A 9,145-nucleotide genomic window follows, 5' to 3' on the forward strand; every position below is an offset into this window, starting at 1 on the left:
CTATCTTAAAAATTCCAACGGCAATGAATTCTACAGTTTATACTACTGTTTTCTACTTACGGTTTTTTTGGTCGTATCTGTAGCGGTTTATTTTCTATGAATTAATTAAGGATTTATTTTCGTTTTTTTCACGTTTGGACGGTTTCCATGACAACGGTAGCAAATCGGCTGGACAAAAAGTGTGGAAGAAAAAATTCGTAGAATAACAATATATCCCCCCTTTTTCAAAGGGGTGACATAATAATACGCAAAAGTCGTTTGTTTAACAGATAATTAAACGTATTTTGTTTCATAAACTCAACGTGAAAGATATGTGGATTGGTTGGTTGATGGTTTGTGATCATGATTGATCAATCATTGATTGATTAATCGTTTGATTGATTGATTAATCGATTGATAGGCAGTTTGTAAAATGGGAAGGGGACGTTTTTTTCCGATATCTGCACTTGACTCATTACTTGTTTGATCTCAAAACTTGATTGATTGATCTCTTATCATGATTTGATCACTTGAATCATGATTTGATTGATTGATCAATACTTTGTATAGCATAACGTGACACATTTTGCATTGGTTTATTCCTTGTCTATACGTTTTGTGCTGTTCAGTGACAAATATCTGTGAACAATTTTACACGTACAATTGAGAAAAATACTCTATTTCCTGTTTTCTCATCAGAAAAAATGAATAGCGAATGAGTTATTCTAACACTAGATTTGCCATTGCAAGCAATAGCGGAGGATGTCACCCCGTTCTAGACTTTGTCACAGTAGCAGCAACCAGTTTGAGTGTGCCAAAGTCACATAGCACGTATAGTATACATGCCTTAGACCCCCCCCCCCCTTTCTCTTCTCGTAGACTAAGAGTGATGTCTATATATAGTTGGGGAACTCTTTAAAATCTTAAATTAGACACACGCGCGAAGAAGAAAGGTGGTGTCACGTGATACTGAAGTATATTATCGTGGAGTTAGTACATTACTATTCTTTTTAGAGGGGACCTTGGACAGACAACATGTGTATATATTGACGGAGCGGCATACTAACTGTTCATTTTATTCTTCAATATCTCGCGTATCACACGATACATGTATTTTATCTTGTACAATTTAATTACACGCTTATCGATTGATTTCAGCTAATGTGTATATTTTTGCAGGTGTTCAATTAACGGATGTGTACTTTAATGCAAGTGCAGAAATGTCAATTATGTGTACTCTTCGTGTTTCTCTCTCTCTCAGTGGCGATTTTCTCTCTTAAGCACGATTTTCGTATAGAATAGAAGCACTTTGAATTATGTATTAGTTTTCTTCTAGCATATTCTAGAAGACGTTTTGCACATAGTCTTAATCACAGAATTTTGTCTCAAATTTTCGATTTTTTTTTTTTTTTTTTTTTTTTTTTTTTTAGCTGTTTCCATGGCAACGGCGGCCATTTTGAAAATTTCAAAGACAGATGACAATACAATATAATTTTAACGGGAATGAGGTTAAAATCTGTACAAAAATGTTACTTTGACGTTTTTTACCATATGGGCCCCATGTGCACTTTAAGCGTTATCTCCATGGTAACAGCAGCTATCTTAAAAATTCCAACGGCAATGAATTCTACAGTTTATACTACTGTTTTCTACTTACGGTTTTTTTGGTCGTATCTGTAGCGGTTTATTTTCTATGAATTAATTAAGGATTTATTTTCGTTTTTTTCACGTTTGGACGGTTTCCATGACAACGGTAGCAAATCGGCTGGACAAAAAGTGTGGAAGAAAAAATTCGTAGAATAACAATATATCCCCCCTTTTTCAAAGGGGTGACATAATAATACGCAAAAGTCGTTTGTTTAACAGATAATTAAACGTATTTTGTTTCATAAACTCAACGTGAAAGATATGTGGATTGGTTGGTTGATGGTTTGTGATCATGATTGATCAATCATTGATTGATTAATCGTTTGATTGATTGATTAATCGATTGATAGGCAGTTTGTAAAATGGGAAGGGGACGTTTTTTTCCGATATCTGCACTTGACTCATTACTTGTTTGATCTCAAAACTTGATTGATTGATCTCTTATCATGATTTGATCACTTGAATCATGATTTGATTGATTGATCAATACTTTGTATAGCATAACGTGACACATTTTGCATTGGTTTATTCCTTGTCTATACGTTTTGTGCTGTTCAGTGACAAATATCTGTGAACAATTTTACACGTACAATTGAGAAAAATACTCTATTTCCTGTTTTCTCATCAGAAAAAATGAATAGCGAATGAGTTATTCTAACACTAGATTTGCCATTGCAAGCAATAGCGGAGGATGTCACCCCGTTCTAGACTTTGTCACAGTAGCAGCAACCAGTTTGAGTGTGCCAAAGTCACATAGCACGTATAGTATACATGCCTTAGACCCCCCCCCCCCCCTTTCTCTTCTCGTAGACTAAGAGTGATGTCTATATATAGTTGGGGAACTCTTTAAAATCTTAAATTAGACACACGCGCGAAGAAGAAAGGTGGTGTCACGTGATACTGAAGTATATTATCGTGGAGTTAGTACATTACTATTCTTTTTAGAGGGGACCTTGGACAGACAACATGTGTATATATTGACGGAGCGGCATACTAACTGTTCATTTTATTCTTCAATATCTCGCGTATCACACGATACATGTATTTTATCTTGTACAATTTAATTACACGCTTATCGATTGATTTCAGCTAATGTGTATATTTTTGCAGGTGTTCAATTAACGGATGTGTACTTTAATGCAAGTGCAGAAATGTCAATTATGTGTACTCTTCGTGTTTCTCTCTCTCTCAGTGGCGATTTTCTCTCTTAAGCACGATTTTCGTATAGAATAGAAGCACTTTGAATTATGTATTAGTTTTCTTCTAGCATATTCTAGAAGACGTTTTGCACATAGTCTTAATCACAGAATTTTGTCTCAAATTTTCGATTTTTTTTTTTTTTTTTTTTTTTTTTTTTTAGCTGTTTCCATGGCAACGGCGGCCATTTTGAAAATTTCAAAGACAGATGACAATACAATATAATTTTAACGGGAATGAGGTTAAAATCTGTACAAAAATGTTACTTTGACGTTTTTTACCATATGGGCCCCATGTGCACTTTAAGCGTTATCTCCATGGTAACAGCAGCTATCTTAAAAATTCCAACGGCAATGAATTCTACAGTTTATACTACTGTTTTCTACTTACGGTTTTTTTGGTCGTATCTGTAGCGGTTTATTTTCTATGAATTAATTAAGGATTTATTTTCGTTTTTTTCACGTTTGGACGGTTTCCATGACAACGGTAGCAAATCGGCTGGACAAAAAGTGTGGAAGAAAAAATTCGTAGAATAACAATATATCCCCCCTTTTTCAAAGGGGTGACATAATAATACGCAAAAGTCGTTTGTTTAACAGATAATTAAACGAATTTTGTTTCATAAACTCAACGTGAAAGATATGTGGATTGGTTGGTTGATGGTTTGTGATCATGATTGATCAATCATTGATTGATTAATCGTTTGATTGATTGATTAATCGATTGATAGGCAGTTTGTAAAATGGGAAGGGGACGTTTTTTTCCGATATCTGCACTTGACTCATTACTTGTTTGATCTCAAAACTTGATTGATTGATCTCTTATCATGATTTGATCACTTGAATCATGATTTGATTGATTGATCAATACTTTGTATAGCATAACGTGACACATTTTGCATTGGTTTATTCCTTGTCTATACGTTTTGTGCTGTTCAGTGACAAATATCTGTGAACAATTTTACACGTACAATTGAGAAAAATACTCTATTTCCTGTTTTCTCATCAGAAAAAATGAATAGCGAATGAGTTATTCTAACACTAGATTTGCCATTGCAAGCAATAGCGGAGGATGTCACCCCGTTCTAGACTTTGTCACAGTAGCAGCAACCAGTTTGAGTGTGCCAAAGTCACATAGCACGTATAGTATACATGCCTTAGACCCCCCCCCCCCCTTTCTCTTCTCGTAGACTAAGAGTGATGTCTATATATAGTTGGGGAACTCTTTAAAATCTTAAATTAGACACACGCGCGAAGAAGAAAGGTGGTGTCACGTGATACTGAAGTATATTATCGTGGAGTTAGTACATTACTATTCTTTTTAGAGGGGACCTTGGACAGACAACATGTGTATATATTGACGGAGCGGCATACTAACTGTTCATTTTATTCTTCAATATCTCGCGTATCACACGATACATGTATTTTATCTTGTACAATTTAATTACACGCTTATCGATTGATTTCAGCTAATGTGTATATTTTTGCAGGTGTTCAATTAACGGATGTGTACTTTAATGCAAGTGCAGAAATGTCAATTATGTGTACTCTTCGTGTTTCTCTCTCTCTCAGTGGCGATTTTCTCTCTTAAGCACGATTTTCGTATAGAATAGAAGCACTTTGAATTATGTATTAGTTTTCTTCTAGCATATTCTAGAAGACGTTTTGCACATAGTCTTAATCACAGAATTTTGTCTCAAATTTTCGATTTTTTTTTTTTTTTTTTTTTTTTTTTTTTAGCTGTTTCCATGGCAACGGCGGCCATTTTGAAAATTTCAAAGACAGATGACAATACAATATAATTTTAACGGGAATGAGGTTAAAATCTGTACAAAAATGTTACTTTGACGTTTTTTACCATATGGGCCCCATGTGCACTTTAAGCGTTATCTCCATGGTAACAGCAGCTATCTTAAAAATTCCAACGGCAATGAATTCTACAGTTTATACTACTGTTTTCTACTTACGGTTTTTTTGGTCGTATCTGTAGCGGTTTATTTTCTATGAATTAATTAAGGATTTATTTTCGTTTTTTTCACGTTTGGACGGTTTCCATGACAACGGTAGCAAATCGGCTGGACAAAAAGTGTGGAAGAAAAAATTCGTAGAATAACAATATATCCCCCCTTTTTCAAAGGGGTGACATAATAATACGCAAAAGTCGTTTGTTTAACAGATAATTAAACGTATTTTGTTTCATAAACTCAACGTGAAAGATATGTGGATTGGTTGGTTGATGGTTTGTGATCATGATTGATCAATCATTGATTGATTAATCGTTTGATTGATTGATTAATCGATTGATAGGCAGTTTGTAAAATGGGAAGGGGACGTTTTTTTCCGATATCTGCACTTGACTCATTACTTGTTTGATCTCAAAACTTGATTGATTGATCTCTTATCATGATTTGATCACTTGAATCATGATTTGATTGATTGATCAATACTTTGTATAGCATAACGTGACACATTTTGCATTGGTTTATTCCTTGTCTATACGTTTTGTGCTGTTCAGTGACAAATATCTGTGAACAATTTTACACGTACAATTGAGAAAAATACTCTATTTCCTGTTTTCTCATCAGAAAAAATGAATAGCGAATGAGTTATTCTAACACTAGATTTGCCATTGCAAGCAATAGCGGAGGATGTCACCCCGTTCTAGACTTTGTCACAGTAGCAGCAACCAGTTTGAGTGTGCCAAAGTCACATAGCACGTATAGTATACATGCCTTAGACCCCCCCCCCCCTTTCTCTTCTCGTAGACTAAGAGTGATGTCTATATATAGTTGGGGAACTCTTTAAAATCTTAAATTAGACACACGCGCGAAGAAGAAAGGTGGTGTCACGTGATACTGAAGTATATTATCGTGGAGTTAGTACATTACTATTCTTTTTAGAGGGGACCTTGGACAGACAACATGTGTATATATTGACGGAGCGGCATACTAACTGTTCATTTTATTCTTCAATATCTCGCGTATCACACGATACATGTATTTTATCTTGTACAATTTAATTACACGCTTATCGATTGATTTCAGCTAATGTGTATATTTTTGCAGGTGTTCAATTAACGGATGTGTACTTTAATGCAAGTGCAGAAATGTCAATTATGTGTACTCTTCGTGTTTCTCTCTCTCTCAGTGGCGATTTTCTCTCTTAAGCACGATTTTCGTATAGAATAGAAGCACTTTGAATTATGTATTAGTTTTCTTCTAGCATATTCTAGAAGACGTTTTGCACATAGTCTTAATCACAGAATTTTGTCTCAAATTTTCGATTTTTTTTTTTTTTTTTTTTTTTTTTTTTTAGCTGTTTCCATGGCAACGGCGGCCATTTTGAAAATTTCAAAGACAGATGACAATACAATATAATTTTAACGGGAATGAGGTTAAAATCTGTACAAAAATGTTACTTTGACGTTTTTTACCATATGGGCCCCATGTGCACTTTAAGCGTTATCTCCATGGTAACAGCAGCTATCTTAAAAATTCCAACGGCAATGAATTCTACAGTTTATACTACTGTTTTCTACTTACGGTTTTTTTGGTCGTATCTGTAGCGGTTTATTTTCTATGAATTAATTAAGGATTTATTTTCGTTTTTTTCACGTTTGGACGGTTTCCATGACAACGGTAGCAAATCGGCTGGACAAAAAGTGTGGAAGAAAAAATTCGTAGAATAACAATATATCCCCCCTTTTTCAAAGGGGTGACATAATAATACGCAAAAGTCGTTTGTTTAACAGATAATTAAACGTATTTTGTTTCATAAACTCAACGTGAAAGATATGTGGATTGGTTGGTTGATGGTTTGTGATCATGATTGATCAATCATTGATTGATTAATCGTTTGATTGATTGATTAATCGATTGATAGGCAGTTTGTAAAATGGGAAGGGGACGTTTTTTTCCGATATCTGCACTTGACTCATTACTTGTTTGATCTCAAAACTTGATTGATTGATCTCTTATCATGATTTGATCACTTGAATCATGATTTGATTGATTGATCAATACTTTGTATAGCATAACGTGACACATTTTGCATTGGTTTATTCCTTGTCTATACGTTTTGTGCTGTTCAGTGACAAATATCTGTGAACAATTTTACACGTACAATTGAGAAAAATACTCTATTTCCTGTTTTCTCATCAGAAAAAATGAATAGCGAATGAGTTATTCTAACACTAGATTTGCCATTGCAAGCAATAGCGGAGGATGTCACCCCGTTCTAGACTTTGTCACAGTAGCAGCAACCAGTTTGAGTGTGCCAAAGTCACATAGCACGTATAGTATACATGCCTTAGACCCCCCCCCCCCCTTTCTCTTCTCGTAGACTAAGAGTGATGTCTATATATAGTTGGGGAACTCTTTAAAATCTTAAATTAGACACACGCGCGAAGAAGAAAGGTGGTGTCACGTGATACTGAAGTATATTATCGTGGAGTTAGTACATTACTATTCTTTTTAGAGGGGACCTTGGACAGACAACATGTGTATATATTGACGGAGCGGCATACTAACTGTTCATTTTATTCTTCAATATCTCGCGTATCACACGATACATGTATTTTATCTTGTACAATTTAATTACACGCTTATCGATTGATTTCAGCTAATGTGTATATTTTTGCAGGTGTTCAATTAACGGATGTGTACTTTAATGCAAGTGCAGAAATGTCAATTATGTGTACTCTTCGTGTTTCTCTCTCTCTCAGTGGCGATTTTCTCTCTTAAGCACGATTTTCGTATAGAATAGAAGCACTTTGAATTATGTATTAGTTTTCTTCTAGCATATTCTAGAAGACGTTTTGCACATAGTCTTAATCACAGAATTTTGTCTCAAATTTTCGATTTTTTTTTTTTTTTTTTTTTTTTTTTTTTAGCTGTTTCCATGGCAACGGCGGCCATTTTGAAAATTTCAAAGACAGATGACAATACAATATAATTTTAACGGGAATGAGGTTAAAATCTGTACAAAAATGTTACTTTGACGTTTTTTACCATATGGGCCCCATGTGCACTTTAAGCGTTATCTCCATGGTAACAGCAGCTATCTTAAAAATTCCAACGGCAATGAATTCTACAGTTTATACTACTGTTTTCTACTTACGGTTTTTTTGGTCGTATCTGTAGCGGTTTATTTTCTATGAATTAATTAAGGATTTATTTTCGTTTTTTTCACGTTTGGACGGTTTCCATGACAACGGTAGCAAATCGGCTGGACAAAAAGTGTGGAAGAAAAAATTCGTAGAATAACAATATATCCCCCCTTTTTCAAAGGGGTGACATAATAATACGCAAAAGTCGTTTGTTTAACAGATAATTAAACGTATTTTGTTTCATAAACTCAACGTGAAAGATATGTGGATTGGTTGGTTGATGGTTTGTGATCATGATTGATCAATCATTGATTGATTAATCGTTTGATTGATTGATTAATCGATTGATAGGCAGTTTGTAAAATGGGAAGGGGACGTTTTTTTCCGATATCTGCACTTGACTCATTACTTGTTTGATCTCAAAACTTGATTGATTGATCTCTTATCATGATTTGATCACTTGAATCATGATTTGATTGATTGATCAATACTTTGTATAGCATAACGTGACACATTTTGCATTGGTTTATTCCTTGTCTATACGTTTTGTGCTGTTCAGTGACAAATATCTGTGAACAATTTTACACGTACAATTGAGAAAAATACTCTATTTCCTGTTTTCTCATCAGAAAAAATGAATAGCGAATGAGTTATTCTAACACTAGATTTGCCATTGCAAGCAATAGCGGAGGATGTCACCCCGTTCTAGACTTTGTCACAGTAGCAGCAACCAGTTTGAGTGTGCCAAAGTCACATAGCACGTATAGTATACATGCCTTAGACCCCCCCCCCCCCCTTTCTCTTCTCGTAGACTAAGAGTGATGTCTATATATAGTTGGGGAACTCTTTAAAATCTTAAATTAGACACACGCGCGAAGAAGAAAGGTGGTGTCACGTGATACTGAAGTATATTATCGTGGAGTTAGTACATTACTATTCTTTTTAGAGGGGACCTTGGACAGACAACATGTGTATATATTGACGGAGCGGCATACTAACTGTTCATTTTATTCTTCAATATCTCGCGTATCACACGATACATGTATTTTATCTTGTACAATTTAATTACACGCTTATCGATTGATTTCAGCTAATGTGTATATTTTTGCAGGTGTTCAATTAACGGATGTGTACTTTAATGCAAGTGCAGAAATGTCAATTATGTGTACTCTTCGTGTTTCTCTCTCTCTCAGTGGCGATTTTCTCTCTTAAGCAC

The sequence above is a fragment of the Mytilus trossulus genome, chromosome 6, assembly GCF_036588685.1.
Source record: "Mytilus trossulus isolate FHL-02 chromosome 6, PNRI_Mtr1.1.1.hap1, whole genome shotgun sequence".
In the NCBI taxonomy this organism is placed as follows: Eukaryota; Metazoa; Mollusca; class Bivalvia; order Mytilida; family Mytilidae; genus Mytilus; species Mytilus trossulus.